We start from the raw sequence: 10,820 nt of genomic DNA, 5'->3' as shown, positions 1-10,820 counted from the left end.
TAAACATATAATTTATATATAATTTATATCACTTCAAGAATTTTTGAGTTCATATATGTTTAAAAGACCATATTACATTATATTTGGCCTAGAAACTGGAAATATTTTAAAGTTTGGACAGAAATGTAATCCTATATTTCAGGATCAGAAATTGAACAGACTTCTTGCATGTTCTGATGTTTGGATAGTTTTTGCCTTTTTCCAGTCTACAAATTCATCAGTTAAGTTGCTTGTATAATTTCCATTTTGGTTATAAATGATGCAGTGACAGAAGGGATATATGACTTCAGTTGGTGAGATGTTTTTCTGAAATACAGTTTGATGATGAAAATCTATTAGCAATAAACAGTCCTATTGAATGTTAGTCATGATATTTTCTCACCCTAATACTGATTTTTAAAGGTTTTGAAACATTTAATGTTGCTACATAAATGTATTGATCAGACAAATAGGAGTTATAAACCTCTAAATCTTAAAACAATCTATAGAATAATTATAATACTGGTTTTCCTCATTAACTTCTACTTTGACATAGTGTCACTTATTTCTGGTTTGTCTATATGTCAATTTTGGACATAATTAAATAAATTACAATACAAATAAAAACAAATTACAATAGTCTACTAGTTAAAACTACCATGATAAAATTGAGACATTTAAGTAAAAATTAAAAGAAAAAATGTGTTTCACACATTGAGTGAATTCAGTTAAGTGTTTGTAAAAAAACTACAGAGAAACCACTGATCTTCTAATATAGAAGCAAACACCAGTTAGCTGATAAGACCTAGACATATCAACTAATTGAATCCTAAGCAAGCTCATCTGATCCTAACTAATCTTTACCTGAGCTTACTCAGTACATGCTCAAATTCTTAAATGGTTTCATTTTTAAAGAAGATTTGCAAATTATCATATTGCTAAGGAAATAGAAATTTGATACCTCGGCCATTTTTACCTTAACAAAAGAACCCCTTTTCACATCTTTTTTTTTTTTTTTTTAAGATTTATTTATTTATTTTAGAGAGAGAGGGTGAGCATAAGTGGGAGGAGAGAGGGAGACAATCTTCAAGCAGGCTTCGCAACAAGAATGGAGCCCGATGCAGGGCTTGATCTCACAATCCATGAGATCATGACCTGAGCAGAAACCAAGAGTCAGACACTTAACCAACTGAGCCTCCCAGGTGCTCCCCCTTTTCACATCTTAATGAAAGGATTCACAAGCCAAAAGTTGGCAAATGCTACATTAGACTGAACTACCACAAGGGTTTTGTTCACAGTTGTGTTCCTAGAGCTTAGCCTAGAGCTTTGAATAAATGTATGAGGAATATATGAATGATTGAAGGAGGGAATGAAGAAATGAAGCTTCACCAACATGACTTGACACACAATAAACTCCAATTAACTACAAATTAATTGACATAAAAAACAGTACCTTGTCCTAAATAGAATTTTATTATCAGTTACAGAATTTAAAATATTAATGTGTTCCTAATGATTTTCTCTATAGGTCCTAAGTTTGCAGTGTAATAATGAAGCAAATAATGCCCTAAGCTTTGAAAAAATTTGCTGAATAGCTCAAAGCTTATGTTTGACAGCAACAGAGCCAGGACCCAAATTTTCACAATTTATTTTTAATACCCTTTAATGTTTTTAAGGATAATTACTAAGTATTTTGAAAAGAAATTTTATACAGAGGTCATATTATTTCATAAAGTTTCAGTTCATATCTATTTGTTTTATTGTCTTCATTATCTATTCTTTTCTACTTCCTTTTGTTTTACTATATAAAAAAGCAATTAAAGTTAAAATGCAGACCAACCAGTAACACATTTCTCGCAAACATTGATTCATATTATTGATTAGGTTTCAAGGTCTTCATATATTAAGGAATTAAAAAGTAGAGGAGTTTTTTTTTTTTCTTTATCCCCAGTTATCTTGCATGATGGATACAGTGCCATACTTTATTGATTAAGGAAGGCTATGACAAGAATTCACATTATACTTTGTATTTTAAATAGTCAACCTGAAATTATGTGTTATATGTCTTTGTTATTTACCGAGTTCAGAGACTGGTTATGTTATCAGAGGCTGATCTGATATATAACACAAAGGCTGGTCCAAAGGGAAAGAAGTTGGATATAGACACTTCTGTTAGAAAACAAATTTTCTGAAGCACCATGAATTAGTGACCAGATACTCTTGAATGGGATTGTTTCTTTTTTTTTTTTTTAATATCTTATTTATTTCTTTTGAAAGAGAGAGATAGAGCAGGGGCAGAAGCAGAGGGTGAGAGAGAATCTCAAGCAGACTCTGTGCTGAGTGCGAAGCCAGATGTGGGGCTCAGTCTCACAACCCTGAGATCATGACCTAAGGGGAAATCAAGAGTCAGATGCTTAACTGACTGAGCCATCCAGACGCCCCAGGATTCTGTATCTTTCTATTAGGATCTTCTTAATACATGTGCTATGATCTTTAAAATAACAATTATATCTGAAAGAAATTTCCAGAACTTTAGCATGAAAGAGTCAATATAAAGAAAAATAAAGGAAATAAAGTGCCATAAAACAAGTTCCAAACTGTTCATAGAATTCCTTCACTTTTTTTTCTTATAATTAGAAAGCTACAAATTGTATCTAATAGAATTATAAGTCCAAAATCAATGGAAATGCATTGCCATGATTAAGCTAACTGCAATAGTAATTTCAGCTTTATAAGCGTTATTAGTGACCCTTAATTTTTCATGTGCATATTACTTAAAAACGTATTAAATTGTACAAGTATATCAGTGTTATGAAAACAGCTGTTCATGTAAGATTAGACTATGACCCACAAGGAAAGCCATCATAATCAAAAGTTAAGATTGCACTAATTTCTCTTTAATCTTTGTATTACATTTCTGTTCTTCAGTACTGCATGAACTGTGTATTTCATAAAAATAATTATACTTGCATATGATTTTCATAAGAAAAGTTATTATATATCTTTTTAAAAAAATGGTACCAACAAGATATTACCTGGTAAATTCATTCTCTTTTATGTTTAAGTAGGATTGACTCAAACTTCACATCCCATTGCAAATGGAAGTCCACATCCATCATCAAGATTTCTGCAGATACTCAAGGATATTTGTTCTCTTGCTTGCCTTTGCCATTGGATCATTTTTCTATGAATTTTATCTCTGTTTTTATATTTATTTGGAGAGGGATAACTCTATTTTCTTCAGGGGTGTGGGCAGATGCCTCATCTCAGAACTTCTGAAATTGCTTCCTGGTGCCGGCGGCCTTCCAGACTTTGAGCACATTGAATCGTACAGTCTTGTTCAAGGACTGGAATTCTCCCACCGTGACAATGTCCCCAATCTGGACATCCCTGAAGCAGGGCAACAGGTGCATGAACATGTTCTTGTGGTGTTTCTCAAAGTGGTTGTCCTTTTGGATGTAGTGGAGGTAGTCTTGGTGGATAACAAGGATCCTCTGCATCTTTATCTTGGTCACCACACCAAACAGAATCCACCCTTGGATGGAGACATCACCAGCACAGGGGAATTTGTTGTCAATATCTGTGCCCTCAATGGCCTCCTTGAGCAACCTGAAGCACAGACCGATGTATTTGTAGAATCACAGGAGCTTCTCCTCACCCTTTTCTTTTTTTTTTTTTTTTAAGATTTTATTTATTTATTTGAGACAGAGAGAATGAGAGACAGAGAGCATGAGAGGGAGGAGGGTCAGAGGGAGAAGCAGACTCCCCGCCGAGCAGGGAGCCCGATGCGGGACTCGATCCCAGGACTCCAGGATCATGACCTGAGCCGAAGGCAGTCGCTTAACCAACTGAGCCACCCAGGCGCCCTCCTCACCATTTTCTATAAGGAGGACTCTCTTCTTATTTTGAAAGATGGATGGCTGCTTTTGGTGAGCCTACTCAGTCTGAATGTTGGCCATTTTCTAGCCACCTGAAAAAAGGATTTTTTTTTATATTATTGATGTAATCCATAATTCAGCTTTTTCATTAATCTCCTCATGTACTATGGCCATTTGCATATTCATCCATTTAGTGACTGTATTAAAGATGAAAGAAGTTATTCAAAATGTGAATAGTTACCCACAAAATATCAAAAAGGTAAACAATTCATATCTAGAATAGGCAAGAAACTTCCAAATCAATAAGAAAAATTATTCATAATCAGATAAATACATATTTTAAAATGTATTTTCATTCTACAGCTATTGGAATAGCAAAACACAGGGGCACCTGGGTGGCTCAGTCAGTTGAGCATCCGACTCTTGATTTTGGCTCAGGTTGTGATTTCAGGGTCCTGGGATTGAGCCCCCATCTGGCTCCACGCACAGTGGGGATTCTGCTTGAAGATTTCTCTCCGTTTCTCTCTTCCCTGCTCTCTCTCTCTCTCTCCCCCTCACTCTCAAAGAAATAAATAAATCCTAAAAAAAATAAAGAATAGCAAAACACAGACACTGGATAATGCAAATACTGTTACGGATTTGGAGATTCAGGAACATATCCTTGATAAAAGAGTAACTAGTAGGAGCAAATTTGCAGAGCAACCTGCGCTGATGAAGTTGCCCACCAATAGGACAGAAAAATTAGTTAAATCAGAGAGAGAGAGACAGAGACAGAAATAGAAAAGTGAAAGATGAAAGAGAAATTAGGTTCCTTATTCTTATAAAATCACATGGCCACTTGAGGAGAAATTTACTGCAACCCTCCGACCCATATGGTACCTGGCATCATATCCATCCCCTTCTCCCCAGTCTTTTATCTTTTGTCTCTTTATGTATTGTCTCTTGCACTACCCCTCATTGAGATTTCTCAAAATTTCCTGTTAGGAATGGCTTTATCAATCCTCTTTTTCTTTTTAATTTTTTAAGAGCCCCTTGGCTTATACTTTTGGTCTCTTATCTTCTGACAGAGTTTACCTGGTACTTTACCAAAGGAAAGTAATTCCTTCTTAAAAATCTCTCAGCTGTCATGAAAATAGAAATTTCACCATTTTTGAGGTTATTTCATGAAAAACATTCTTCCATGCATTACTGGAAAGTTCTCCAAGGAATTAAATATAGTTACTGTAATTAATATAAAGAAGCTATAACTCAAAGTACCAAAGTACTGGTTTAAAGTTTAGATGCATGCCATAGAATTAAAATTTTGTTTCATTTTGAAACAATTAAAAAAATAAAATGTAATCTATTAAGGAATTACTTTTACAGGACAGGTTGCAATAGAAATATTCATTCTGTTATATCCTATGAGTAGATTTGGGAAACAAATGATAGATTTTATGTATGACTCTGCACTAAACATAATTCAATCAAAAGATTCTAGGGTTCCTTCATAGGTCATCGTCCATTCCTTCCTTTACACTTAATATAAAGAAGGCCACTTAAATTAGCATAAGGACCAGAAGGTCTTCTTCCCTCCTAGACAGGAAAGAAGAGTTAATTAAAAAATACATTCCATAGGCTGCAAAGGTTAAATCACTCAGATACCCAGCCTGGTATCCAGCATTAATCAAGATTCTCAGGAAAGCAATAGAGCTTTTCAAAACTCACCAGGATTTCGAGTCAGCCTTAAAACAGTATCATTTCTTTCTTTTAGATCAGAGCTACTCCGACTTTAATGTACATATCAACCTTTTGTCAGAGTGGAGATTCTGATTGATGTGATCTTAAGTTTTGCATTTCTAACAAGCTCCCAGGTGACGCTGATGCTATTCAGTCCATGGGCCATGCTGTAGAAAAGGCTTTAGTAAAAGCGAGAAAGATACAAATATTAGGTAAATTATAGAGCTCCCTATATGTGCTTAGAGCTCGCTTTAGTTTAAAAATTTGGTCTTCATGCATTTCTGTTCTTAGATAATTAATGTTTGTTTTTCTTTTTTATTTTGACATGATAGATACACAGGTGGTTGCAAAGGTAGTGCAGAGAGGATTCAGGTAACCTCCCACCAGTTTCTCCCAATGGTTACATTTTGCTTAATTATAGTACAACAGCAAGCCAGAAACTTGACATTGGTACAATGTGTCAGTATGTAGTCATAGGTCATGTTTTAACACATGTGCAGATTCATGTAACAACAACTGCAATCATGTTACAGAACTATTCCTTTACCACAAAAATATCCTTTGTGCTATCCCTTTATAGTAAAACCCATTCCCTCCCTCTACCACCCCAAATCCCTTAATACTGCTAACGTGTTACTCATCTCCATAATTTTGTCGTTTCAAGAATGCTGTATAAATGAATTCTCTCAATTTATTACCTTTGGGGTGATTACCTTTGGGGACTAGTTTATTTCATTCAGAATAATTCTCTGGAGATTTGTCCTAATTATGTGCCATCAAAAGTTTTTGTTCATTTTATTTTTGAGTAGTATTCCACGGTATGAATGTACCACAATTTTGTTTTTGTTTTGTTTTGTTTTGTTTTGTTTTACCCTTTTAACTACTGAGAGACATTTTGGTTGTTTCAGTTTTGGGGGCTATTACAAATACAGTTGCTATATATATTTGTGTGCATGATTTTGCCTGGACATAGTTTTCATTTCTGAGATAAACCTTCAGGAGTACAATTACAGGGTTATATAGGAAATCTATGTGTAGTTTATTTTGCAAGCTGCCAAACTATTTTCCAGAGTGGTTGTATCACTTCACATTTTCATCAGCAACCTCTGAGTGATCTATTTTCTCTGCATCTTTACTAGAATTTCATGGTGTCGCTATTTTTTTTTTTAGCTCTTCTAATAGAAGTATAGTGATCTCTCATAGTATTTTCATATAGCATTTCCTAATGCTAATGATGTTTAACATCTTTTCATGTATTTATTGGCTATCTTAAACCTTCTTGAGTAGTATATCTCTTCATGTCTTTTGTCCATTTTTTAATTGGATCATTTTTGTCTGTTTGTTTTTAATAGTTGAATCTTGAGAGTTCTTTATATAATTTAGATACTAGTCTTTTGCTAGGTATGGGGTCAGCAAATACTTTTTTTTTCTTTCTCCTGTCTATAGCTTGTCTTTTCATCCTTTTAACAGGGTATTTCACAGAGCAAATGTTTTAAAAATTTTGGTCAGGTCCAACTTACATTATTTTTTTCTTTTTTGTTTCATGCTTTTGATGAAGGTCTAATAACTCTTTGCTACCCATAGTTTTGAAAATATTTTCCTATTCTATCCTCTGGTCAGTTTATGGTTTGACATTTTATATTTAAATCTATGATCTATTTTGAGCTAATTTTTGTAAATAAAAGATTTAGGAGTCTTCATTTTGTGTTTATTTGTTTTATTTTAGATTCCATATATAAGTGACATCATATGGTATTTATCTTTCTCTGTCTGACTTATTTCACTGAGCATAATACCCTCTACATCCATCCATGTTGTTGCAAATGCTAAGATCTCATTCTTTTTTTATGGCTGAGTAATATTTATATATACACATATACTACATCTTCTTTATCTGTTCATCTGTTGATGGACATTTGGGCTGCTTCCATATCTTGCCTATTGTAAATAATGCTGCAGTAAACAGCAGCATTATTTTGAATTAGTGTTTTTTTTTTCTTTGGGTAAATTCCCAATAGTGGAATTACTGGATCTTATGGTATTTCTACTTTTAATTTCTTAAGGAAGCTCCATACTGTTTTCCATAGGGCCTGCAACAATTCACATTCCTATCAACAGTGCACAGAGGTTTCCTTTTCTCCACATTCTCACCAGCACTTGTTACTTCTTGTCTTTTTGATACTAGCCATCCTCACAGGTGTGAGGTGGTATCTCATTGTGGTTTGATTTGCATTTTCCTGATGATAAATGATGCATCTTTTCATGTGTCTGTTGGTCATCTATATGTCTTCTTTAGAAAAATGTCTATTCAGGTCCTCTACCTATTAATAATTGGATTGTTTGGGGAGGTGAGTGGCAGGATGGGCAAAATAGATAAAGGGAATTAAGATGTACAACCTTCCAATTATAAAGTAAATAAGTCACAGAGATGAAAAGTACACCAAAGGGAATATAGTCAGTGATATTGTAATAACGTTGTAAGGTGACAGTCATTACAGTTATTATGGTGAACATTGAGCAATGTACAGAATTGTTTAGTCAGTTATGTTTTACACCTTATAAAAAATCTAGTCTTCAAGCTCCCCCCAAAAAAGATGAGTTTTAAGTCATGTTTCTTCCTTCTTTCCTTCCTTTCTTTTCTTTCCTTCCTTTCTTTTCTTTTCTTTTCCTTTCTTTTCTTTTCCCTTCCCTTCCCTTTCCTTCCCTTCTCTTTTCTATTCTTTCTTTTTTTCTCACTATGGATATTCAATTGTTCTAGCATCATTTATTATCACTTCTCCATAGAATTGCTCTTGAACTTTAGCAAATTATCAGCTGGCCATAATTCTGTGAGCTATTGATGAGTTCTCTGTTTGGTTCCACTGACCTATAAGTCCATTCTTCATCTAATATCATACAGTCTTGATTACTGTAGCCATATAATAAATAGTGAATCTAGAGTGACTCCTCCTAATCTACACTTTCTTTCAAAAAAAATATTAGCAGGGGCACCTGGGTGGCTCAATTGGTTAAGCTTTCTGCCTTCGGCTCAAGTCATGATCCCGGGGTCCTGGGATTGAGCCCCACATCGGGCTTCCTGCTCAGCAGGGAGCCCGCTTCTCCTCTGCCTGCCATTCCCCCTGCTTGTGCTTGCTCTCTGGCTCTCTCTGTGTCAAATAAATAAGTAAAATCTTTTAAAAAATTAGCAATTCTAGTTCCTTCAAAAAAAAAAAAGAAAACTTGAATTAAATCCTGATGAATTAGGGGATATTTGACAGCTTTACTATGCCGAAGCTTCTGATAAATGAACAAGTATGGTTATCCATTTATTTCTCTATTTCAGCAGCATTTTATATATAAGTCTTGCACACATTTTGTGAAATGTACATCCAAGCAATCCTAGTTTAAGCAATTGTAAGTGATATTATATTTTCAATTTCATTTTCCACATACTCAATGTAAGTATATAGAAATACATTTATGTTTTATATGCTGATCTTATATCCTGTGAACTTTCCCTTTTTTTTTTTTTTTGGTACTGCTTTTGTTAGCTTTCTTGTCACTGTAATACCAGCTTCGTAGAATAAGTGGAATGATGTTCCCTTCCCTTCATTTTTTCTAGAAGAAAATCTGTAGGACTTTTTTTTTTTTAATTTTATTTATTTGAGAGAGAGAGAAGAGAGCAGGAGTGGGGGGCAGAGGCAGAGGGAGAAACAGACTCCCTGTTGAGCAGGGAGCCCAATGCAGGGCTCAATTCTGGACCCCAAAATCATGCTCAAAGATGCTTAACCAACTGAGCCACCTAGGCACCCTGAGAATCTGTAGGATTAATGTTCTTTTTTTTTTAAGCATTTGGTAGAATTCTTCAATAAAAACATCAACATCAAGAGCAGACAATTTTTTCAGAAGTATCAAATTATGAATTCAATTTCTTTAATAGTTACAGGGTTATTCAAATTATTTATTTCATATTTACTGTTATGTTGAAGTAGTTTGAACTTTTTGAGATATCTTTTTCATCTAAGCTATGAAATTTATATGTGTAGCATTGATTTTGGTATTCCCTTATTATCCTTTGATGTCTTCAGGTTCTGTAATGATATACCCTATTTTTTTTTTAAGATTTTTTTTTTTTTATTTATTTATTTGACAGAGAGAGACACAGCGAGAGAGGGAACACAAGCAGGGGGAGTGGGAGAGGGAGAAGCAGGCTCCCCGCAGAGCAGGGAGCCCGATGCGGGACTCGATCCCAGGACCCTGGGATCATGACCTGAGTCGAAGGCAGACGCTTAACGACTGAGCCACCCAGGAGCCCTACCCTATTTTGTTTTTAATATTAATAGTGTGTCTGCTCTTTTTTCCCTTTATATATCTTGCTATAATTTTGACAATTTTGTCAATCTTTTCAAAGAACTACCTTTTGTTCTTGGTTTTCTTTTTCAATTTCATTGCAATTCCCACTCTTATTTTTATTACTTCTTTCCTTCTGCTTTACTTTGACTAATTTTTTTTTTACTTATTTGAGACCTTTACTCTTTGCTAATGTAAGCATTTAAGGCTGTAGGTTTCCAATTCCATACTGCTTTGGGTGTGTTCCAAATATTTTGATATATTGTATTTTCATTTTCATTCATTTAATACATTTTTTAAATTTCTTTTGATTTTTTTCTCTTTAACCAATGGATTATTTAGAGTTTCCAAACATTTGGAAGGTTTTCTGTTATCTTCCTGTTATTAATTTATAGTTTGAGTCACTGTAGTCAGATAACACATTCTATAGATTTAAACTCTTTTAACTTTGTTGAAGCTTGTTTAATGACCCAGGATATGGTCTATCCTTGTAAAACTTCTGTGGTCACTTATTTTGAATGCTTATTTTGTTGTTGGTGAATGGAGTGCTTATAAATCTTGATTGATGGTGTTTTGAGTTGATATCATTGCTGATATTCTGTCTAGTTATTCTTTTAGTTTTTGAAAGAAACTGTTGAAGTCTCCAATTAGAATTTTTTATTTTTCTATTTATTCTTTCAGTCATGTCACTCTCTGTTTCAGCCATTTTTTTTTTTTTTTTTTTTTTTTTAGTGCTTTACATTTAGGATTGCTTTGTCTTCTTAGTTGGTTGAATTTCTATATCTCTAGAAAATTTCTTTGCTCTGAAGTCTAATTTGCCAGATATTAATATAACTACTCCTGCTTTCTTTTAATTAATGTTTCAATGGTATATATATCGTTTCCATTCTTTCATACTATCTATGTTATCATGTT

At 34.0% G+C, this 10,820-nt stretch overlaps 1 pseudogene; it reads right to left on the bottom strand.

Moving 5' to 3' along the window:
* Nucleotides 1-2,934: 2,934 nt before the first annotated feature.
* On the bottom strand, nt 2,935-3,938 carry LOC102746930 (small ribosomal subunit protein uS17-like; annotated as a pseudogene).
* Between the last annotated feature and the right edge of the window lie 6,882 nt (nt 3,939-10,820).

Source organism: Leptonychotes weddellii, chromosome 2 (genome assembly GCF_054177405.1).
Source record: "Leptonychotes weddellii isolate Sample4059 chromosome 2, ASM5417740v2, whole genome shotgun sequence".
Lineage (NCBI taxonomy): Eukaryota > Metazoa > Chordata > Mammalia > Carnivora > Phocidae > Leptonychotes > Leptonychotes weddellii.
This window is presented reverse-complemented; position numbering and strand designations above follow the sequence as displayed.